A 25,572-nucleotide genomic window follows, 5' to 3' on the forward strand; every position below is an offset into this window, starting at 1 on the left:
CCAGCCCCAGCCATTGAGGCCATTTGGGGAATGAACCAGCAGATGGAAGACCTCCGTGTTTCTGTCTCTACCCGTTTCTTTCTGTAACTCTACCTTTCAAATAAAAAAAGAAATACTTATTTTAGAATAAAAAAACAACCCCAAAGTTTGTGATATAGAGATAGGACATGCCAAAATAAATATTGCTATTTGTAAGTTAAATATGAAATATGGGAGGAGACCTATAGAAATTCATGGGAAAGCAGACATTGGCAAGCCATAAACCCATTGGTAGCAGTGATGTAAAATTAGTTCTCTGCAAATAGTGATAGACACAGAGCTGATAAAAAGTGGTTTGGTTTGAGGTGTTGTTTTGTGGTTTCTTGTTTCTGATTCTACAAATGTTTAGATACCAACAATGTAAACAAGGATTTCAAAACCCAGACCCACCAAGGGAGGAGCCATATTTCCTGGAGTGTGAAAAGGGAGGACTCCTGGGCTCCAGGGACCGGGGAGGCACAGTGCTGGTTGTCTTTCCCCTGACCACTTCCCCAGCAGAGTGAGGGGCTACTTTTTAGCCAATCTCTACACCACCGTGTCTATGGGGAACTACCTGGAAAAAGACAAAAAGGCAGGCGTCAACATGGGAAAATGTTAGCAGGAAAGAGCCACTGGACATCGGCTGTCATCACGAGCCGTCATCTCCCAGCAAGCACCTGCGTGCCCTCACAGACTCATAGAGAACTTGACAGCCAGGTAAAGGCACCTGTGCCTTCACAGAGCAGCCTCAACATCTATGGAAGGATTCACAAGTCTGCTGAAAAGCAAAGTGTGTGCTTATAAGCTTGCTTTCTTAAATTAAGTCTTTTTTTTTTTTTTTTTTTTTTTGATTTGAGATTCTAGCAGACACCATGGGTTTTCTCAAAAAAAAAAAAAAAAAACCTTTCATTCAAACTTTTCTGTTCCATTTTAGAGGGCTCAACCCAACCCTGGAAACATTATGTGAACTCCTTGAGGGTGATGGTCCTGTGTTAAGAACCACAGTTTTAAAATAACCTCTCAGGGGCTAGCACTGTGGCATAGCGGGTAAAGCTGCCACCTGCAGTGCCAGCATCCCATATGGTCACCGGTTCGAGTCCTGGTTGTGCCACTTCCAATCCAGCTCTTTGCTATGGCCTGGGAAAGCAGTAGAAGATGCCTCAAGTTCTTGGACCCCTGCACCTGCGTGGGAGACCCGGAAGAAGCTCCTGGCTCCTGGCTTCAGATCGGCAAAGCTCTGGCCGTTGCAGCCAATTGGGAAGTGAACCAGCGGATGGAAGACCTCTCTCTCTGTCTCTGCCTCTCCTCTCTCTCTGTGTAACTCTTTCAAATAAATAAATAAATCTTAAAAAAAAAAATAACCTCTCAAGTGCTGCTTTCTCTACTGATATCTTTCACTCCAGGAAAGAGAGATCTGCTCTGTATTTTGTTGCTCTTCTACATTAAGACCTTTCCCTTCCCTAAAGTTAGGACTAAGAAATTAACTGTAACATTTTAAAGAACAAACAGTACTTTCAGTGCTTTTCTGGAATTTCAGCCACGCCCTCCAGCCTAGAGCGTGGACTTGACAAAAGCTGAGGAAAATGAAAACAGGCAGTGACTGCCCCCAGGACCGCTGCCTCCCTGGCTGCCTGGGTTTCTGCAGACCCCTGTGGATCTGACCTGCTGGGGCCACTGCGAGCAAACATGGGGCGCACGTCCTCTGAGAAAGGAGCTGGATTTGGGGAGTTTCCCTGGCTACGGATTTCCATCCTGGGAGCCTGTACTAGAAAGAGAGAGGGAGCAAGGCTCCACAGCAACAACAGTGGTCACTTTGTTTATTGTTTGGCCACATGAGAGAGAAGGGGAGAAGCGGCTGATGTAAGGCAATGAGAATGCAGTTGAAGATTTGCTTTTAAGCATAGAAAACCCTGCCTACGCCATAAGACCCAAAAAAGATATTTTGTGTGTCTTAACAGAGTCCAAACAAATCATCCAAACAAAGCCACCTTTCTTTACCAACCCCTGGCTGTGGCCATATTCCCGTTGTCATTTGTCTGAGTTGAAGCCTTACAGTCAAGCTCCTCTGGAGGCTTGTCTAACAACCCCCATCTGTTTTTTGTTTTAACGTGTGGAAGACAATCATCACCATCAGGACAAAGTGGAGCACTTAATGGGGACAGACTTTTAATAGTGAAGAGCAAAATGCAGTTCTTCAGCACACAGAGGAGCCAGAAAATGTGGAACATGAAACCAAGCCAAGGGCCCAGTTGGAAGGGCAATGGTGCCACCACACAGACACACAGTCACAGACAGGTCACACAGAATGAAGGAGTGGTTTCAGTTTTACCCCGGCAAACAGGAAACAGAGGAGAATACAATTTTAATCATGGCAAGGGCCTTTCCCAAAGTGAAAGTCAAAGATACCCAGACCAAACACATTCACCTGCACCTCCCCACCGTCTTTCCCTTACCTTTCATCTCCAACATGAACCCTTCAAAAATCAGTTAACAATGTCTCAGGGACAGATCGTCCATGTCTCAAATTGCCTTCCGATTATGCATGAAGAGCCTTGTGAGTAATTCAGATTGCACAGCGGGGTGGTTTTATGTTGTGCTGATTATCCTAGGGAAACCAGTACCATCTTTTGTGAAATCTTTGCCTTCAGGACATCAAGGCTCAGGGATCTATGTGTTCCATTTTGTTCAGTCTGGTGAAATTAAAGACACCCAAGAATTTCGTGAAAGCCCTGAGACAGGACACGGTAGAACATGAGCCTGCCTCTACGGCGATAAGCACACAATGGGCGCAGTCAATGCCCACACACCAGTCAAAAATAGAAAGCTTCAAACTCCCTTTGTGCTGCTATCAAGGGGGATCGCCCATGCAGTCCTCTGGGGATTGCCTCAGCTCATAAAGTATAGCCTTTCATGTTAGAAACGGACACCTCGGGTCCCAGGATGCTCAGATAAAACCTTGCAGTACTGCCCAGAGCATTTACCCCTACGCTCCCTTACTGCACCGCTCTGGCACCTGAATTACACTTAAAATCAGATTCTGAAGTCACATTTGCAATCTGACCCAGCCCAGCAGGCCTAACATATGGGCTTTCCTAGCTTCTCTGTGATGCTACTCTGATGCAAATGTGGGCCCTTTAATTACACTGTCCTCAATATCGTATGTCCTCTACAAATCTCTCTAGTTAACAAAAATTAAGTGCTTATTTTCTATTCCCACCATGATTTCTCACAATAGTATCATATATTTCAATATTCAAACACCTACATCCATATGCTGATGGATTTACAGAGTTTGCCAGTGGTTAATAAGTCTTATGAAAATGACAATGAAGAAATATATTTGGTTTCACACAATGTAAATCCATAAGACTCTTTTTTCTTGAGATAAGCTGGATTTCTTTTAAACAACTCTGCTTTAGACAAAACTATTATTAAACTATATCTGTTATTGGCAGGAAAGAGTGCACTGAAACACAGTGTGGTCACTTATGAGTCAAAGCTCATCTTTTAAAAAAACCAAAAATGGGGCCAGCACTGCGGTGTAGCAGGTTAAGCCTCAGCCTGCAGCACCTGTATCCCATATGGGTCTTGGCTCTAGTCCCGGCTGCTCTCTTGGGATCCAGCTCTCTGCTTATGATCTGGGAAAGCAGTAGACAGCCCAAGTGCTTGGGCCCCTGCATCAGACTGGGAGACCCAGAAGAAGCTCCTGGCTCCTGGTTTCGGATCGATCCAGCTCTGATTGTTGTGGCCATTTGGGGAGTGAACCAGCCGATGGAAGACCTCTCTGTCTCTCCCTCTCACTGTCTTTAACTCTGCCTCTCAAATAAATAAAAATAAATCTTAAAAAAATGAAGAAACAGTTCCTGCTTAACCACCCAGTTTATTCACCCCATTCACTTTAAATGGTATGTATCTACTTCTAAAAAATTAGGCCTACCTTCAAGAAGGAAGATTTGGGACTAGTTCAGATATTTATAACTGCTTGTAGTGGAAGTACCTTTAATACTAAGTAAGACAGTGATTGGTGGGCTGAAGAGTTTGACTTCTATGACATTTTTTTTTAAATAACTGATTATTTTGGCTAAAAATCTATTGATTTGGAAAGTCCATTTTTAAAAATGTATGTGTGTGCATCTCTGGAAGGAATCAATGACCAGCCCAGTCAGTTAAGTCCACTGTAGCAAATAACGGTAGGACAACTTTGGCCTGCACTTCGGGCAGGAATTCACCAGCACAACCGTTTGGGTAAGCAGTGATCCAACTTTAAAGCTCACTTTAAAGAAAAATGATTTATCTGAAAGGAGAGACAGAGATTTTAGATCTTCTGGTTCACTCCCACATGGCCTCAACAGCCAGGTCTTGGCTAGACTGAAGTCAGGAGTTAGGAATTCCATCCTGGTCTCCCATGTGGAAGACAGTGACTCATGTTCTTGGGCCATCTTCCACTGCCTTCATGGGAACATTAGCAGGAAGCCGGACTGAAGAGAGGAGCCAGGATTCAAATAGGGGATGTTGGAGTAGCAGCAACAACTTAACCCACTACACTACAACGCCGGCCCCTAACTTTAAAGTTCTTAATTGAGGGGCCAGTGCTGTGGTGTAGCGGGTAAAGCTGCCACCTGCAGTGCCTGCATCCCATATGGGCACCAGTCCAAGTCCCGGCTGCTCCACTTCTGATCCAGCTCTCTGCTACAGCCTGGGAAAAGCAGTGGAAGATGGCCCAAGTCTTTGGACTCCTAAACCTGCATGGGAGGCCCTGAGGAAGCTCCTGGCTCCTGGCTTCACATTGGCACAGCTCTGGCTGTTGCAGCCAATTGGGGAATGAACCAGGGGATGGAAGACTCTCTCTCTCTGCCTCTCCTTCTCTTTCTGTGTAACTCTGCCTTTCAAATAAATAAATCTTTAAAAAGGAGTCAACTGAAAGCTGGTTAAAATGCAGATTTCTATGATTGTCCCTAGAGATTTTGATTCTGAATGTCTGGGATGGAACCTAGGAATCTGTGATTTAATAAGACTTGCAGTAATTTTGAAGCAGAGCTTATGGACCATACAGGTGGTTAATCCTTCCACTTGGACTCACTGTACAAGGTGACTGGTTCTGGGCTCTATAGCTGCAATTATCTGGCTGTTAGTGGATGCAAAGGAATTAGGTCACCTATTTCTAGAGGCTAGGGTATGGAAGGCTACACCACCTGCACGTTTGATAATATTCTATTTGGGACAAAATTTGCTTTCCGCTTAGTCACTCTACATGGTGGGATGGGTATTTGATATAATCCTGTCTTCTCCATAACCGACCTCTTCTTGGAGAAGGGCACCTGGAGGTCCTGAACATCTTTGCTAGTATCACTGCTTACACACACAGGTGGCAAGAGTGACCTGCATCCTGTCTCCCATTGGGCAGCCTGGAGGCAGGGGCCCAGTCCATCTGCCCTCAAAATGCACCCATGCTTCAGGCAGGGGTTCTCAGCCCCGCCTGGATATTAGAGAAACACTGGAGAGGATTAACAAGTACAGAAGGCTGGGCCTTATCTCCAGAGGTTTTGATTTGACTGGTGTAGGATGGGGCTCGAGGACTGGGAGTTTTACAAGCTCTCCCTCCCAAGTATTTACAGTGGAGCTAAAGCTGAGAATCATGCTACAGTAGCAGTCCACATGCTTTTTCTGAAAAACAAAAACAACAAACAAACAAACAAACAAAACAAACCCAGAGAGTAAATATTTTAGGCCTTGCAGGCAACATGGTCTCTGTTGCAACTGCCCAACCCCATGGTTGCAGCTTGCAAAGTAGCCACAAACAACACATAAGCAAGTTGGCACGAATTTGTGCCAGTTACACTTATGGAGACTGAAATTCAAATTCCATATACATTTCACATGTCACAAAAATATTCTTTTTGCTTTCAATCATTTAAAAATGTCAAAACCGAATGGTGCCGTGGCTCACTTGACTAATCCTCCGCCTGTGGCACCAGCACCCCGGGTTCTAGTCCCGCTTGGGGTACCAGATTCTGTCCCGGTTGCTCCTCTTCCAGTCCAGCCCTCTGCTATGGCCCGGGAAGGCAGTGGAGGATGGCCCAAGTGCTTCGGCCCTGCACCCACATGGGAGACCAGGAGGAAGCTCCTGGCTTCGGATCGGCGCAGCACACTGGCCCATAGCAGCCATTTAGGGGGCGAACCAATGAAAGGAAGACCTTTCTCTCTGTTTCTCTCTCTCTCACTGTCTAACTCTGCCTGTCAGAAAAATAAATAAATAAATAAAATGTCAAAACCATCCTTGGATGGCAAGATGACAAGATCAAAATCAGCTACAAGACTACAGTTTTCTCTACAGCAAACCAGAAATGAATGTAAGAGGCCCTGGAAGCCAGCGCTGCGACTCAATAGGCTAATCCTTCACCTGTGGCGCCAGCACCCCTGGTTCTAGTCCCGCTTGGGGCACTGGTTCTATCCCGGTTGCTCCTCTTCCAGGCCAGTTCTCTGCTGTGGCCTGGGAGTGCAGTGGAGGATGGCCCAAGTGCTTGGGCCCTGCACTTGCATGGGAGACCAGGAGAAGCACCTGGCTCCTGGCTTCGGATCAGCACAGTGCACCGGCCGCAGCGGCCATTGTGGGGCGAACCAATGGAAAAAGAGGCCCTGTGGTCATGGTAAGCTATTAGCTTTTGCTAGTAAGGCACAAAACCTATTCAAACACAATCCTTTAACCTTCACAAAGATGATAAGCATTTTGGACTTGGGGTCTTTTTCAGTTTCTTGGTACAGGAAGTTGGATATTATAAGAAACAGGTCTTAGAATACTCTGTAAGAATTATGGAGCCTCTTTTACACTGTACATTCTCATCTTCCATTCTTTTCCTTGTCTCTCCTTTCCGGACCCAAGAGAAACAAGAGGGAGAGAATGGGAAAATGAAATTCATTTTTACTTTTTTAATATTAGCCTTCATTAAGGGACACTATGTACTTGACAGAGTGCTTTGGAAGGGGAGACAGAAATTAATTAAAGTGCAAAAGTATAGTAAATGTTAAAAGGAACAGAAATTGAAGGCCTTATTGTTGTAAAATTCCTCTTCCCCAGAACAACAGAGTGAAGAAAAGCTAGTTAATTGAACTCTACAATCAGGCAACCAGAATTCAAAATCTAACTGTCCCTTATAATCTTTGTGACCTTGAACAAGTTCTTAAAGCTATGCTCAGTTCCTTAAATAAATAAAACTTGGATAACAATAGTGCTTAGAATAGTGTGTCAGTAAATGCTGCCATTGTTCTCGCTTTATCCTTTCATGGCTATCTGGGTTGAACCTACTCTGTACAACATTTAGTGCCCAGCAAGATGTTCTTTGTGTTGTAATTGGGATGCTATAGATAATATGCAGACAGTACTGGATGATACAAGTTTCTATAAAATCAGAACGCATGTCTGATGCTCTTTTGATACCCATGGCACCTAGCAAGCTACCTCGCACATACAATGCATTCAGTGCAGAGTTTAGGCATCTCCATGACACTGAAACAGGCATGCCCCTTGTCTCCTGATGTAAACCCCCCCCCCTTCAGAATGGAAGTACTCCTTGCCCCAACTACTAAGACTTCATTGCTAATGGCACTGAGTTCCTACCCCAGAACTTGTCCTCTCCAGAGGGGACTTGCTCTGTCAACATGTGTGGAGCAAACTTCCAATGACCCTGATATGAGGGTCAAAGGCCTCGTCCCCTGGTCTCAATCTGGGACAACTCCGAAATGCCACTCCAGCTCTACAACTGAGGCTGAAGCTCTTGTGACTTCATTACTATCCAGCCTGTCTGTCTGTCCAGCCCTGCTTCCCTCATGACCCCAGAATTCTGATCTTGAGTCTTCCCAGAAAACTTTCTGTACTGCGCTCTGCATCTCAAAACCTGTTCTTTTTTTGTTTTGTTTTTTAAATATTTATTCATTTATTTGAAAGGCAGATTTACAGATAGGTAGAAGCAAAGAGAGAGGTCTTCCATCCACTGGTTCACTCCCCAAATGACCATAATGGCTGGAGCTGTGCAGATGAGATGCAAGGAGCCAGGAGCTTCTCCTGGGTCTCCCACATGGGTGCATGGGGCCAAGGCCTTGGGCCATCTTCTACTGCTTTCCCAGGCCATAGCAGAGAGCTGGATCAGAAGTGAGCAGCTAGGACTCACACCGATGCCATATGGGATGCTGGCACTCTAGCCGGTGGCTTTACCTGCTATGCCACAGCGCCAGTTCCAGAACCTGTTTCTCTATCCAGCCTAAAACCTGCCAGCGAGCTGCTGTCAGAGTTATGCCACCTTACACTCGTACATGCACTTAACTAAATACTATTTTAAGAATCTGTGCTGTCACAGACAATAGTGAACAAAATCATTTTTAGAGAATTCTTCATAAGTGACACAGAAGATCTGGACCAAAATGATCCATCTTTTATTACTGTTGCATTCCAGGGGAATACACATTTCCTAGAGTACGTGTGGTTCTCACAAGCTATGAATCAATCACACAAATTACAGGGACCCAAGAGGGCATTTCTCTCACTTCCCACAGAGAATACCAAGAGGAAATGGAACAAATCTGCCTCGCAGGTACACAGCTGCACCAACTGTCTTGCTTTCCCTTTGGTCACAAAGCTCTCTTTTAATCAGGGAAAGGACTTTTAAAGAATTCTGGGTGCCTTCTGCCTGGCTCATTCTTCCTAAAAGGAAGCGTATCATTCATTTTTCTGTATATTTAGGACACAACAGAATAAAACTCAATCTCTTGCATTCCCCAGGAGCCCCATTGTCCTTTCTTAAGACAAAACCCCAATAAAAACCTGCAGATGGGTTTGGGGATTTTCTAGGGAACCACCTATTCAAAAGTAAGGGGCTTCCATTCCTATGTGGTCTGTGTTTCAACCGAGACTTCCGTCTGACATCAGCTGTGTAGGCTTCCCTGCACCCGTGACCCTCAGAGTGCAATCCCTGGACCAGCAGCAGCCGCAGCATCTTACAAAACGTGCAAATTCTTGTTTTAACGACCAGTCTTTGCATCTGAAGTTGGAGAACTACCACCTCATTTCCCCCCTCTTTTTCAGTAGAGATTCAAAAAGGACATTAAAGTGTCCTCACCTAAAGATTTCTGAGTATCTATGAAGTTCCTCCAGACTGAAGTCACAAATGAAAAACCTGGCATTTTAACCACAAATTCCAACCTGAAGATTTAAATTTTCCTTATTCTGTCACGTTTGGCTTTTAGCATATTCCTAAAATCTGTTCTTTTTTTTTCATTTTACTAAGGTTTATTGACAAAGAGTAAAACCACACCAAAGCTGGGCTTGTCACTTCTTTGGAGTGACACTTGCCGATTTGTGCCCCAGCAGCCTTTCTTTCCTACCTTGTCATTTTGCAATAATTCATGCATAGGGAATTAAACTATGAAAATAAGACACATGTGATATTAGAAAACATAAACCTTGCACAAGAAATTAAGTTAGCTCTTGCTATGTAGGCGTTGTCTGGTTCTAATATATTTTTAAGGAAAATAAAAATGGTCAACTTTTCTTACCTAATAAAATTAGCTATTTCAGCTTCCATTTCTAGATTTTTTAAAATCATATTTTAGTCTTAAACTTTATCACATCAATATTTATGCCCTATATTTTCTATTAAACTTTATAATTTTGGCCAGTGCCACGGCTCACTAAGCTAATCCTCCGCCTGCGGCGCCAGCACACCAGGTTCTAGTCCCAGTCGGGGCGCCGGATTCTGTCCCGGTTGCCCCTCTTCCAGGCCAGCTCTCTGCTGTGGCCTGGGAATGCAGTGGAGGATGGCCCAAGTGCTTGGGCCCTGCACCCGCATGGGAGACCAGGAGAAGCACCTGGCTCCTGGCTTCAGATCAGCACGGTACGCCAGCCGCAGCGGCGCCAGCTGCAGTGGCCATTGGTGGGTGAACCAACGGCAAAGGAAGACCTTTCTCTCTGTCTCTCTCACTGTCTACTCTGCCTATAAAAAACAAAACAAAACAACAAAAAAAAAAAACCTTTATAATTTTGCATTCCGAAACCCACCAATGATTTTTAAAATTGACATGTGTCTGAATTTCAAGTTATTAAGACAATTTTCAACTTAAAATGCAATAAATACACTCAAAACTAAAGATCAAAATTTTAAAATAATTGATTAAATACATATAATTATATATAACATGTTTCACGTATTATATTTTATATCCATGTAATTACAATATAGCATTTGTTTATAATTATATATAGACTCACAGTTTAGAATACTGGACACTAAATTTATATGTAACAAATAACATATAGGCAGAAATACATCTTCCAGTGATGTTCTGTTACAAGTGTAGCTCGTACTGGCTGGTGCCGTGGCTCACTAGGCTAATCTTCCGCCTGCGGCGCCAGCACCCCGAGTTCTAGTCCCAGTTTGGGTGCCGGATTCTGTCCCTGTTGCTCCTCTTCCAGTCCAGCTCTCTGCTGTGGCCTGGGAAGACAGTGGAGGATGGCCCAAGTGCTTGGGCCCTGCACCCGCATGGGAGACCAGGAGAAGCACCTGGCTCCTGGCTTCGGATCTGTGAAGCATGCCGGCTGCAACGCCCCAGCCATACAGCCACTTGGTGGGTGAACCAAAGGAAAAAGGAAGACCTTTCTCTCTCTCTCTCTCTCTCTCTCTCTCTCTCTCACAAACTCTGCCTATCAAAAAATAAATAAAATTAAAAAAAAAAAAACAAGTGTAGCTCTTACTAAATACTTACTCCTTTGGATAAAGTTTGTTCCTTAAAACTGTTTCTCTCTGATTGAGGCACAGAGCACAAGAGTGAGGCAGATCTGGCTTCCAGTTCATCACTTACTGATTTCCTAGCTGACCTTGGTATATTCCTTCATTTCTCTAAGTCTCAGTGTAGTCATGGGCAAACAAATAATAAACATTAATATCTGCTTCATAAATGTTAAATTTTGCAATGGTGACAACGTTGATAGTAGCTATTAATTAATAGTAAAGTGTCTGCTAATAGTTGAAAATCACATTTGATTCATTCAAGTAGAAAGAGTTGTAATTCAGCCAGTTCCACATAGATTAGAAAATCTTTCTCTTCATCTTAATCAACTTCCTTGGACTCAAGGGTTTTGAACCAGGGTTGATGCTGTGGCAGAGAAGGCAAAGCCTCTACCTTTGGTGCCAGCATCCCATATGGGTGCCAGTTCAAGTTCCGGCTGCTCCACTCTAATCCAGCTCCCTGCTAATGGTCTGGGAAAGCAGTGGAAGATGGCCCAAGAGCTTGGGCCCCTACACCCACGTGGGAGACCTGGAAGAAGCTCCTGGCTCCTGGCTTTGGTCTGGCCCAGCCCTTGCCATTCCAGCCATTTGGGGGGGTGAACCAGAGGATGGAAGATTCTCTCTTTCTCTCTCCCCCGCCTTCTATTTCTTTCAATTAAATAAATAAATAAAACTATTCTTTAAAAAAGGCTGTCTGAACCAAACTGATTATCTTCAGTGAATTAATTTTTATTCTTTAGTGCCCTACATGCCACTCACTCTACTTTAGGGCCTGAGACCTGACCTGGTTGTCCAAGAGCTCTTCATTATGGAGCTTGGCCTAGGTCAGGATGCCAGATCCTCTGCTTTAAATTTTCTTGGTCTTTTCTGCTTTCCTCTGACCAGCAGTGACCATGGAGACTTCAAGAACTCCAGGGTCATCTCAAGAACTGTAATACAGGCTTGAGAAGCCCTGATGCCTCTCCACTAAACGGTAGGTGTTTATCAATCCAACCACGTCCCAGGCTTCCCAAAGATGAGCCTTTATGACGGCGTCACCAAATCAGGAGCCAGTCCCTTCCAGGCCAGACAGGATCTGGGGCACATTCTGAGCTTTCTCGGGAAGTTCCTGGGCAACTGCACCATTGGCGCTTCTAGGAAAAGTGGCTCAAAAGTCCTATTCGACACGCAGTGGCAAGTGACTAGACCAGGGGCTGCCTCTATACCTATCCAAAATCAAAACTTGCCATCTGGTCCTAAAGAAACACAAAAGGGAGACACTAGTGTGCATGTTAAGGAAGCCCTGGGAAGAAATCACCGGAGGGAGCGATTTCACCCAGCAGTCAGAGCTAGGATTCTGGAGTCACCTCCACGTGCTGAGGCTTTAACATCTGTGTGTCTCAATCTCTGAATTAACCTGCTTCTCTTCAAACACTCGAGGCCAACTACTACAGCCCATACTCGGACGTGGACAGATACCTATGGTTCTCACTTAGGCTGCTGAGTGCACGCACAGCATCTGTTTCAAGGGTATGTGCTTTTGTGATAATATGTGCACATCTGTAAATGTCTGTATATTTCTCTAACAAATTAGCAGGCCCTTCTTTTAGCTACAACATATTTTTAGAAACTACTTTATCAAATGCATCATATTTTCCATGGAAAAGATCTATAATTGGGAGTTTCATTCTTGGCCAAGGGCTCCTCAACAAATAAAATAAATACTATAAACAGCTTGTCATGGAACAAAAACTATGACCATTTTATAAATGTCTATAAATATCTAAAACATTAAAATAATGCCCTAGGCCCTATAAAAGGGCATAAATATATACAGAACCTATATATGGAGGCTCAAAGTTTTTAGAATTGTCCAATTACCACATAAAAATACAGCTCAATTGAATTATGTTCTAAAATGAATGCTGTGCTATGATAACATTAAACATTTGACCACAGGCCAGCACTATGGCATAGTGGGAAAAGCTGCCACCTGCAGTGCCAAAATCCCACATGGGTGCCTATTTGAGACCCAGCTGTTCCGCTTCTGATCCAGCTCTCTGCTATGGCCTGGGGAAGCTGTAGAAGATGGCTCAAGTGCTTGGGCCCCTGCACCTGCATGGGAAATCAAGAAGAAGCTCCTGGCTCCTGGCTTCGGATCGGCCCATCTCTGGTTGATGAAGCCATTTGGGGAGTGAACCAATGGATGGAAGACCTCTCTCTCTCTCTCTCTCTGTCTCTGTAATTCTTTCAAATAAATAAATAAATCTTAAAAAAAAATTCCACACTTATCAACAACTGTAGAAACATTAGAGTTTAGTAGAGTATTTGAACATGATTTAAACTGTCCAAAGAAATTCTCCAATGCCACCTTCTCCCTGCGATGGAAATCTATTCTTTCCTGCATCTACTACCTACATTTTACAAGCCTCGTCTTTCTCCTGACTTTCCCGTCCCCACCCTCGCCACCCCACAACTTACTCCCTAGGGCAGCACTGTCCTGGGCAGAGATGACTGGTCCAGGATTGAATCCCAGTCACCCTTTTCCTTGGGAATTTAGTAGTTGGAACCAAGAGAACCAGAGATGAGGGAGTGTCTTTTTTCCTGTAGCTAATGGCCTCAAGAGCCCTATCCTGGTCCTTCTAGTTAGCTTGATTGTCCAGTGGTCCTCAGGTTAAATGAGAAGACCCAATATCCTTTCAAGTAATTCCCCATTTTGCTTAAGCTAGGCAGTCTTTTTCTGTTACATAAAGTCTAAAAGACTCATAATAATATACCTATAACAAGGAGATATACTTAAAATTACTTCTCTCACCTTAATACTCAGGTCAAAGCCATTACCACTCAGGCTTAAACCACTTAGAAAATATGCACAATATTTTCATAAATGACAAAAATATGTTACAAATTACTATGCAATATATAATCCCACTTTTATTTTTTAAACATGATTAGAAAAAACAAATATCAAACAGTTACTATTGGCTATTTCTAGTGATTTGTCTGTTTTTTCTTTCCACAATAAGCCAGATTTACTTTTCTGGGGAAAAAAAAGAAAGGATTGATTGATCGATTGATTGATCTAAAAGGCAGAGTGACAGAGAGAGATCTTCTACCCATTTGTTCACTTCTCAAATGGCCACAATGGCCAGGGCTGGGCCAAGCTGAAGCCAGAAACCAGGCCTTCCATCCTGTTCTTCCACATGGGTGCAGGGGCCCAAGTGCTTGGGCCATCTTCCAGTGCCTGCCCAGGCACATTAACAGGATGTTGGATCCAAAGAGGAGCAGCCAGGATGCAAACTGGCACTCTGATGCAGGATCCTGGCCTCACAAGTAGCAGCTTAACTCACTGTGGCACAGCTCTGCCCCCAGGTCCACATTTTATAATCAGAAATAAAAAAAACTGGGAAAATTTTAAGAACTGGATGTCACCCCCAGAGAACTGATATTAGCAATGATGAAGATCATGATGATATTCTTCTCTCACTTAAAAGGATTTTGTTTTAAAGATTGATTTTATTTATTTGAAAAGTACAGTTAGAGAGAGAGAGAGAGAGATCTTCCATCACTGGTTTACTCCCCAAGTGGCCACAATGGTCAGGTTTGGGCCAAGCCAAAGCCAGGAGCCAGGAGCCTCTTCCAGGTTTCCCATGTGGGTGCAAGGGTCCAAGCACTTGGTTCATTCTCTGCTACTTTCCCAGGTGCATTATCAGGGAGCTTGATGGGAAGTGGAGCATCACCCATATGGGATGCCTGGGCTGCAGGCAGTGGCTTAACCTGCTACACAATGACGAGGACCCCTAAAAGTGAGTTTTGAAGGTGAGGCAGGCCTGCCTATATTCCCCTAGTCTCCCACCATCTTAATCTATTCACAGCCAAAGAAAAGTTTCTTAGGTCCAAACCAAAGCAATATCATTAGGAAAAAGTAAGTATTGGAGGGAAATGTTGTAGAGGGGAAAACCTGGGTTTGAGCCCCATGGAACAGCAGTGTAGGCTCCGGATGGTCACTTACTTTCTCTGAGCCTCAACCCTCCTGCTTTAATAAGGGAATCCTAGCACCCTCATCCAGGTGACCATGCAGTTCTTAAGAGAGCAGAGATACAAAAGTTCTGTGTGGTGCTCAACACACATTAGCTGTGATTGGCCGCTCTTTCCTCCTGTCCCACCACAGCTGCCTCTACAAGTGTGGCTTTGGGGCTGGCTTCTCTGTCAAGAAAGAGGAAGAGGCCACCAAGCCCTCCTCACCAATTTCTCTTTGCTGTAGGACCTGCTAAAAACTCAAGCATGGGGGCCGGTGCTGTGGTGTAGTAGGTAGGGATGCTGCCTGCTGCGCCGGCATCCCATATGGGTGCCAGTTTGAGTCCCAGCTGCTCCTCTTCCAATCTAGCTCTCTGCTACAGCCTGGGAAAGGAGTAGAAGATTGCCTAAGTCTGTGGGCCCCTGCACCCACGTGGGAGACCCATAAGAAGCTCCTGGCTCCTGGCTTTGGATCGGTACAGCTCCAGCCATTGCAGCCAATTGGGGAATAAACCAGTGGATGGAAGACCTCTCTCTCTGCTTCCCTTTCTGTGTAACTCTAACTTTATTTTTATTTATTTGACAGGTAGAGAGAGAGAGAGAGATAGAAAGGTCTTCCTTCCATTGGTTCACCCCCCAAATGGCCGCTACAGCCGGCACACTGCGCCAGGTGCTTTTTCTTGATCTCCCATGCAGGTGCAGGGCCCAAGCACCTGGGCCATCCTCCACTGCCTTCCCGGGCCACAGCAGAGAGCTAGACTGGAAGAGGAGCAACCGGGACTAGAACCCAGTGCCCATATGGGATGCCGGTGCCACAGGCAGAGGATTAACCAATTGAGCCATGGTGCCGGCCCCGTAACTCTAACTTTCAAATAAATAAATAAATTTTTAAAAAATACCTTATCAGATACATGACTTGCAAATATTTTCCCCTCTGTGGGTTGCCTTATAACCTTTTAATCATACATCAGTTCCTTCAAGTAGTAACTGTGTACCTGCTATGTGAGAGAAACTACTTATAACCATATAACCTTCATACCCTCTCTCTCTGCATTTGACTCTGTCATGCTGTCAGGACAACTGATGGGAAATGATTTTTTAGTTCCTAAGTCTTTGAAGACTTCTAAAAGAACATAATTGGCTATTTCATTTAAATATCTGAGACGATCTTAGCTTAAGCATGTTGAGAGGAACTAGAGAACAGAAGAACTTGAAATTAGAAGAGGCAGGTGCTGAACACACACACACACACACACATCCAGCAAGGGCCTCCTGACATCTACACACATGTGAAAGAAAATATTTCCACCAACTCCAATGCTTGCTTAGGAGATATCAATCTTGCATGCTGTGTTCTATTGTATGGTTTATTGTTCCAGCCAACTTATAGAGGCTGTGAACACTGACCCGGGGACACTAGACCCTTTTGGAGTCAGCACTATTTCCTGATCAATGAATAACGAAACTTTTTTTTCTTTTTTTTAAGATTTTAGTTACTTATTTGAGAGGTAGAGTTACAGAGGGAAAGAAAGGTCTTCCTTCCATTGGTTCACTCCCCGAAACGGCTGCAACAGCCGGAGCTGTGCCGATCCTGATCCGAAGCCAGGAGCTTCTTCCGGGTCTCCCACATGGGTGCAGGGGCAAAAACACTTGAGCCATCTTCTACTGCTTTCCCAGACCACAGCAGAGAGCTGGACTGGAAAAGGAACAGCTGGGACTACAACCGGCGCCCATACGGGATGCTGGCACCGCAGGTGGAAGATTAACCTACTGCACTGCAGCGCCGGCCCCACGAAACTTGTTTTAATCAATCATATACATTCCGTCTTAGCCACAGTTCTATCCTTAGCAAGACCATCATAAGCTAGAACTTGGACACTCATGATTTGCTTTCTCCTTAGCTCTCTTCTCAGAGCTCCCTTGCCTGGCAAGTTGACAGACAGTACTTCATCTCCACCCCACACCACAGTCCTTATTTTATATACCATGAAGATGGCAATTCTATTCCTAACTCCGTGACTTTCATCAGAATCCAAATACCACAAGATGTTCAACTACGCCAGGGCTTAGCAGAGATACACACACTTATCCATGCACACCGATAACCAATCCCGCTCCTAAAATCCAAAAGAAATTTAGATAACTACAAACCTGTTTTCAAACTAATAGGTACCTTAATTTAGCCACTTCACATGAAAATATTTTACCTCTACAGAGTATTTCTCCTCCCTAATGTTCACATTCCTTAAAAATCTCAAGCCTAGACCCATTCATAAGTGCTCAGCTACATCGTAGATCTGCTTTGGACCCGATAGTCACGTGCGTGCGCACACACACACACACACAGAGGGAGAGAGAAGAAGGAGGCATTTGTTAAGAGAGAACCAGCTTTCATGTCCTGTTGAAGCCAGAGAATCAATATTTTCAAGATAGTGAATTAAAACTGCAGAATCACTGCTCAGGAGCAATTGCATTACAAACAGGAAATTAGCCCAGTTACAGAATCTTCTGAATTATGATCTTCGTTTCCTTTTTGCTTCATTCAGTACCAAATCACCCATTAGCCTGCTTACTGTCCACAGCAGCAGGCCAATAAGAAACTCGGTTACAGCCCCACCCCCACAGGATGGAATGGAGCAGACAAATCCCTTTGTGCAGCCCTAACGATATCCTAGAGTAAATGAATCTTCAATGAGGACCCCAAAAAGGAGCACTCATCACCTCTTCTCTGACAGGCACCTAGCTTCCTTCACAGACCCCTCAACGAATGGCCATCACACAAAGAAGGCAAACCTACCACACACCACTGCCTCTCAGCTGCCCCTGGAGCTAGTGTGGGCTGATCCTGCGTCAGGTGCCTCACTCTCAGTCTGACTGATTTTGTTACTGAACATGAGTTACATGTTAGTTACATACTAAATACCAGAAGAGGACAAAGTAGTCCGACAATGATCTGGAGGTGATTCTACTAACCATGTCCCCTGCCCTCAGGGTACTGGGGTGAGGAACTACACGTGCCCTCTGCCACTTCAGAATGTGAAGTTCTGGTCTCCAGGTGAGCGCCAAGCCCGTCCCACCGGCTCCACTTGCGGGTTTACCCTGATGTGTCTGCTTCAGTCTCAGAGGCAGGCTCCCGTATGGTGCCAAACAAGGAGGCAGCATCGGGGCAGAGGAAGTCTTTTTCTTCCTTGCAAGAAGAGAGGGCTAGGCTTTAGCTTTTAGTGACCCGATTTCCATGATTTAGGTCAAGTGGGTTTTTTTGTTTTGTTTTTCAAAAATTGCAAGGAAAATCCCTGGCTGTATCACCCGGAGCTTGTTTCCACTGCTACTGCCCTTCCCTTGCTTGGACACTGACTTCCAGACATTTTCAAGACAACCTGGCTGCTATCCTTTGTTTTCCTAATGGCCTCGTTTCTCTTTACTTCCTTCTCGCTTGTCTTTCTGCGGGAAGACTCTATGATGAAAACTTGAGACCTGGTCTAGAACCATTTACAGGGATGAACGCCTGCGTAAGAATTAGTGGAGAAGCAACCGTAGAAGCTGCCCCAGGGGTTTGCCGAGGGATACACCTGGAACAGGCGCAGAAGAGTGATGTGGGCCTTGAAAGGGTGAAATCCAGGGAACTACTGAGGAAGCAAATGGCCTCTTGTCCTCTTCTTCCTCTCTGCTGGATTCTGAGCACTTTCTGTGCTCCAGGTCCTGAGGAGTCAGCCTCAAATAATTGCAGAAAGGTCCCTCCCAATGACAAGAACGCTGCTGTATCTCTGGTCTGTTCCCAGGATCAGCCCCTCCCTCCCAGGTCAGCTGCTTCAATAGTCATGCTCTCAGGATAACAGCCAGCGAACCTGGTACTAGAGCGATTTAAATAGTGATAGTGTGTCAAAGACACAGAGAAGTTGAAGGAGAACAAGAAAAAGAAGGAAAAACAGGACCGGTGCTGTGGTGCAGTGGGTTAAAGCCCCAGCCTGAAGCACCGACATTCCATATGGGGTCTGGTTCGAGTCCCTGCTGCTCCTGTTCTGATCCAGCTCTCTGCTGTGGCCTAGGAAAGCAGTAGAAGATGGCCCAGGTCCTTGGGCCCTGCACCCGCATGGGAGACCAGGAGAAGCACCTGGCTCCTGGCTTCGGATCAGCACGGTACGCCAGCCGCAGCGCGCCGGCCGCAGTGGCCATCGGGGGGTGAACCAACAGAAAAGGAAGACCTTTCTCTCTGTCTCTCTCTCTCACTGTCCACTCTGCCTGTCAAAAAAATAAAATAAATCTTTAAAAAAAAAAGGAAAAAGAAGAAATATTTGGGAGGCAGAGTGCGAAATGCAGGCTAAATGGAAAGTGACCCATTTTCTTAACTTTGAAGTCAGAACTATGAAGCCATCTGCTCAGAGGCAACAACACTTACAGTTTTCAGATACACACTTTGCTGACTGTGCCAGTCCAATACCAAGGTGAGGGAGGGCTTAAAGAAATGATTCTGGGCTCAAATAAAATATTCCTATCCAATGACTATATGGGGAGGGAGGATTTGGTGAGTGTACTAACACTTAAGCTTATATTCACTTGTAGAATATTCCACAAGACTTAGAGTTTCAATTTTTAACATTTTGATTTTATTTGAAAGGCAGAGAGACGGAGGGATAAGGAGAGATCTTCCATCTGCTGGCTCACTCCCCAAATGCTCACAACAGCCAGGGCTAGGGCAGGCTGAAGCAGGGGCCAGGAATTCAAACTGGATCTCCCACATGGGTGGCAGGGACCCAGCTCCTTAACCCATCACTTGCTGCCTCCTAGGGTGTGTATTAGGAGGAGGCTGGGTAGGAAACAGAGCCAGAACTTGAACCCAGACACTCCAATACAGAATGCAGGCATCCAAAGTGGCGTCTAATCCACTGTGCCAAAGGTTTGCCCAAGGCCTAGAGTTTCAAAGATCACTCGCACTTTCAGCAATATATGAGCTCCCAGGGGAAAAATGTGAAAATAATTTTTTCCATTCTGAATATCCTTTGAAATGCAGGCAAGGAATTTACTAGGGAACCCAGAGTTGAAATCTATGATGATGATTTTGCTGTGAGTAGATTTAGATTTTCACTTATTCCTTAAACTGGGACACAACCTATTTGCCAGCTGCTCTTGTGTCTTCTATCTAACCTTTCTTGGTGGGTTTTTCTTCCTCTTCCTTTTGGGTCAGGCAGTTCCAAGCTTTCTGTTCAGCCCATGCATACAAGGCATAGCATTTCAGGCCTCACAAGACTGGGGAAAGGGTTGAGGAAGCCGGGCAGGAGCAGCTTAGGACATAGACTCTGAGGCAAGGGCTCGGCTGGGCAGTCCTGGTGAGTGGAAATCAGCCTCAAGTTTTCAAGCCCCACCACAGGTAAGGTCCTCAGACTTCTGACTTCAAGTAGGACCATTAGACAGCAAAGGGCGCCTACACTGGATTCTCCCCTCCACTCAGCTTCTCTTTCTGAGTGGGGACCCATTTAGCAATTTTCACATCCACTCTTTGGAGAAAATACCCTGTCTCTCCTACTCTGACAAAACCAACCGAGTGCTGATGTCATGGAGCAATGATGTCTATGGCTGCCTTCGCGCTTTCAGCTGTGAGCTCTCTTCTCCCAGACATGCCCATGGCTGGATGGCTCCGTTTAGTCAGGTCTGGACTCAAATGCCTTCTCAGGGAGGCCTTCCTGACCACCCAGCCTAAAAACTATAGACCACCACCCTCAAGCTGCCACACAGGTGCCTAGAATACAAGCTGCCATGCCTGAGTCATGTACAGGGCACATGTATAAGGAATAACACCCAGAGACCCTGTCAGAGACCCTCTGCTTGGTGTGTGCACTGATCACAAACAATCTTCATGACAGAGAAAAAGAAGTCAGCATTTCACTATCTATTAAATAGCAGGGAAATTTAGCCTTACACGTTGATGAAGATTTTTAAAAAACAGATACAAAGCATAGATAGCTCAGAGGAAAGAGTATCCATGAGTACAGTTCTTCTTCAAAGCTATCTAGCAACATACATCAAAAACCTTCCAAGTATTTACTTAGTTTGACTTAGTAATACTAATTTTAGAATTCATCCCATGGGAATAAGTAAGAGCTATGGATAAAATGGTCATAATAGTATTATTTATAATAATGGAAAGTTACACTGGCATTGTGGCATAGCACTAATAACACTGGTATCTCATATCAGAGTGCAAGTTGAAGTCTCAGCTGCTCCACTTCTAATCCAGCTTCTTGCTATTGCACCTGGAAAGGCAAAGATGGTCCAAGTGCTTGGGTCCCTGCCACCCACATGTGGGAGGCCAGAATGGAGTGGTTGGAACTTGGTTTCAGCCTGGTCCAGACCTGGATATTGTGGTTATTTGGGGAGAATGAACCAGGTTGCTCTGCCTTTCAAATAAATCTTAAAGAATAATAATGAGAATTAATGCTAAAACTAATTTTCAAACAGTACTTTATACTTTGTGTGTCTGTGTGGGTGCAATCTGTTAAAGTCTTTACTCAGTGTAAAGTTGATCTTCTGTATATAAAGATAATTAAAAATGAATCTTAATGAAGAATGGGATGGGAAAGGGAGTAGGAGAGATGGGATAGTTTGTGGGAGGGTGGTTATGGGGAGAAGAACTGCTATAATCCAAAAGTTGTATTTTCAAAATTTATATTTATTAAATAAAAGTTTTCTATTAAAAATAATAATGAAAAATAAGAGAATGATGCACAGCCAAAAATGAAAAATGTCTATTGACTGGTTCATGGGTAGGGAAAAAGTAGTACACATACACACAATGGGAGAGTACTCAGCCATAGAAGGAATGATATTTTGACTCATGCTACACTGTGAAGACACTGAAGACTTGAAGGCAGACAGAAACGGACAAGAACTGTGTGATTCCACGTGCAGGAGGTCCTTCAAGCAGTCGGATTCAGCGGTACAGAAAGCAGAGTGGCGGTTGCCAGGAGCTGGAGGGGCAGAGCATGGTAGTTGGCTGTTTAATGAGGATGCAGCTTTCCAGTTTGGAAAGACGAAAAGGTTCTGCGGAGAGAAGTGGCGATGGTGGCACCACAATATGAATGCACTCAATGACCCGGAACCATGCTCCTAAAAACAGTTAAGGTGTAGACTTATACTATGTATATTTTACCACAACATAAAATATTTTTGAATATCTAGCAACAGGAAAAAGTTCAGTACAGAGAAACAGTATATAACATTGTTTGGATTTTCCATAAAAAATAATTGGAACCTCATGTATAGAAAAAAAAAAAAAAAGGACTAGAAAGATATCTCCAACCACAGAATGTTAAAAGACATTATGTCTAGATGGATTGTGAATAGTTTTTTTTTCATACTTTTGTTAAGTATAAAGTGAAATTGCAAAGCCAACTCCCTACATCTCTGTCCTCTTAGTTTTATTGTTAGAGTAACAGCACTTCCTATTATCAGAAAGTACATGGCACACTTAATTATTTCCTTCCACATTCTGTCTTCCCTGATAGACTGGAGGTTCCATGAAAGCAGAGGCTTTGTCTTTTTCACTTCTGAATCCTTAATTTTAAAAAACATTTATTTATATACTTATTTACTGAAAGGTAGAAAGAGAAGGAGGGGCAGAAAGAAAGAGAGAGAGAGAGAGATCTTTCATCCACTGGTTTACTCCAAATGACTGCAACAGCCAGGGTTAGGCCAGGCTGAAAGCAGGAGCCAAGAGCTCCATCCAGGTCTCCTACATAGGAGAGAGGGACTCAAGTGTTTGAACCATCTTCTGCTGCTTCCCAGGCATGTTAGCAGGGACCTGGGTCAGGAAGCAGAGTAGCCTGGACTGGAACCAGCACTCTAATATGGAATGCAGGCATCCCAGGCTGCAGCTTAACTCACTGTGCCACAACACTGGTCCCTGGATTCTTGAATGGTTTCAGGCACGTAAGGGGCACTCCATAAATATAAAAGTGAAAGAGAATGAGCCAATGAATGAGTGGGTGAATGGACAGAAAAGCAGTCACCCTCAGTGTCTTGGTCAACTCCTGCTGCTATAACAAAATAGCTTAGAGCAGGTAATTAATAAATCATAGAAACTTATTTGTTACAGTTCTAGAGGCTGGGAAGTCCAAGATGGAGGCACCAGCAGATGTGGAGTCGTGAATACTTACTCTCTGCCTTACAGTTGTTACCTCCTGCTGCATCCTTGTATGGGAAAAGGGGCAAAGAGCTCCCTCACGCCTCTTTTTAAAGTTATTAGTCTCATTCCGGACACTCTGTCCTTCTGGCATAATCATCTCCTAAATGTCTCCACCACTTAGATTTCAGCAGTGAATTTGGGGGGACACACAGACCAGAGCAGTCAAGTTAGGACGGTGGGCACTCCTTTCTCCTACGCCCCTGCTCCAGGTACTTGGGTCTCAACCCTCTTCTTCACTATAGTCTGCTCAGAATTGGAGGAAGAGTTTTCCCAGGTTAAGATTCATCAGAGTGGGAGTGGGCACTTGGCTTAGCGGTAAGACACAGGTTAGGAGTCTCACGTCCCACACTGGGGTGCCTGAGCTCCAACCCCAGCTCCAGCTCCAGCTCCTCACTCCAGGCTCCTGCTAATGCATACTCTCAGAGACAGCAGGTGATGGCTCAAGCAGGTGGATCTCTTCCACCCACATAGAAGACCTGGATTGAGTTCCCAGCTCCTGCCAGCCCTGGTCATTGTGGGCATTTAGGGAGTGAACTCGGGGGCTGGGAACTCTCACTCTCAGTGCATCATTTGTGTCTCTCAAATAAATAAATAATTTTTAAAAAATAATAAGAAATAAGGCCCAAAATGTGTTCAAAGTGGAGCTAACAGAATGGGAAGCAGTGTAGGAACTACGTCACTGGAAGGATCATTGAACAGGCCGAGAATGTGAAAGAGATTTAAAGGGGAGAAAAAATGTTGTAGCTCTCTGCAAATACTCAAAGTGTAGTCAGGTGGAACCATGTATTTATTCCTTAAATATCCTCTGAGCATCTTCCATATGCCAGAGACTAAGGTAGGTACCAAGTGTCAAAACAGCACAAAACCAGGATTATATTTCGTTTGGCTGCACAAGGATTGTTGAGGAGAACTTTGGAAAGACAGAGACTAATGTATCATAAGGCAGAAGGTCCAAATCAACGTGCACTTTAGGGACCCCCAGGGATCTCTGAGATGCTCATTATGTTTATTCTAGGGCTGGATAAGTTTAGAGAACCTTGAGATAAAATAGGAGTTTCACAAGTGACAGCACAGTGCTTCTCAGTTTGTTGTGTTTTGTTGTTGTTGTTGTTGTTGTTGTTTGTTTGTTTTGTTTTTTGACAGGCGGAGTTAGACAGTGAGAGAGAGACAGAGCGAAAGGTCTTCCTTCCGTTGGTTCACCCCCTAAATGGCCACTACAGCCGGTGCGCTGTGCCGATCCGAAGCCAGGAGCCAGGTGCTTCCTCCTGGTCTCCTATGCGGGTGCAGGGCCTAAGCATTTGGGCCATCCTCCACTGCACTCCTGGGCCACAGCAGAGAGCTGGACTGGAAGAGGAGCAACCGGGATAGAACCGGTGCCAAGCGGGACTAGAACCTGGGGTGCCGGTGCTGCAGGCGGAGGATTAGCCTAGTGAGCTGCTGCGCCGGCCTGGACCTCTCAGTTTTAACCACACTCTTGGAAACTGTGATTTTGCTAAAGAGCAATGTGGTTCCTGCTACAGTTTCAGTATTTCTCTCCCCAAACTCATGCCAGTGTTTAGTTCCCAAAGTCCTATGTTAATTGTACTGTGATGAGATTAAGTTACGGAGTAGAGCCCTTGTGATTGAATGTGGGTGGCTTTATAGGAAAGGGAGAAAGACACACGGAAAAGCACCTGCTCCTGTCATGATGGCATGCAGCCACAGACGACCCTCGTCAAAGCCTGCATTGTGCTTTTTGAACCCACAAAATCACTAGCCAAAATAAACCTTTTTATTTAAAGGTTAGCCTGCCTCAGGTATTTTGTTACAGTAACAAAAAGCGAACAGTTTCTTTTCCTAAATTTTTTGGACCACAAACGCTTTTTCTAAGGGTAGAATTCCATGGTATGAGCCTTAAGAAGTTATCTTCTTTTTGTAATGAGGTCATTCACCTTCAGAACACGTGGTCTGCAATGGGCACAGTGGCATACCCCAGACACACCTCAGCACCAGGTCCAGTGGATACCCGAGTCTTTATCCTGAATCTCTCATCAATCCAATCCTCTCAGCTCCTCTCTCTCACCCTACTCATCTCCCAGAGTCAGAGGTCAGCATTCACTTCTTTTCCTTTCCATTCTTGCTTGGAACTTGGCTTTAATGAGCCATGTCTTATATTTCTGCTTCTGAATTGAGTTTAATCTAACAAGGATTCTGATTTCTTCCCCAAAGCAGCCTAGGGTTATCTTAGGTAAGGCTCCCCTGGTTCAAATGTGCCATTCAGCTCCCTGGACACAGAGAAGGGGGACCCGGATGAGGCATGAGCAAGTCCTCCTACCAGGAATGCCATAAAAGGGGACAGTTTGGGCTTTCTGCTGTTAAAAGTTCTTGCCTGGTCTTATTTTCAGCTATGTCCTTGGCAGATCTGAGTTGCAGTAATGTCCTAATTCCAGGCATCATTTTAAATACTTTTGGTACCTGGGAAACCAGCTATTTCTGTATAATTCATCACCTTATGAATCTTCATATGGGACGCAGATGCTCTGCCACACAGTTGGGGAATTTTTCACATGATAAATAAAGCCACTCATCCAAGGTCCCTGGGTTATGTTCTACCCTCCAGCCACG

The 25,572-nt window shown here is 44.7% G+C and overlaps 1 protein-coding gene across 1 annotated transcript in view; it reads right to left on the reverse strand.

Annotated features, from left to right (window-relative positions):
- The window catches only part of SHC4 (SHC adaptor protein 4), a 139,227-nt gene that overhangs the window by 69,660 nt on the left and 43,995 nt on the right, over nt 1-25,572 (reverse strand). The window lies entirely within an intron of this gene.

This window comes from Lepus europaeus, chromosome 11, assembly GCF_033115175.1.
Source record: "Lepus europaeus isolate LE1 chromosome 11, mLepTim1.pri, whole genome shotgun sequence".
NCBI classification, from domain to species: domain Eukaryota; kingdom Metazoa; phylum Chordata; class Mammalia; order Lagomorpha; family Leporidae; genus Lepus; species Lepus europaeus.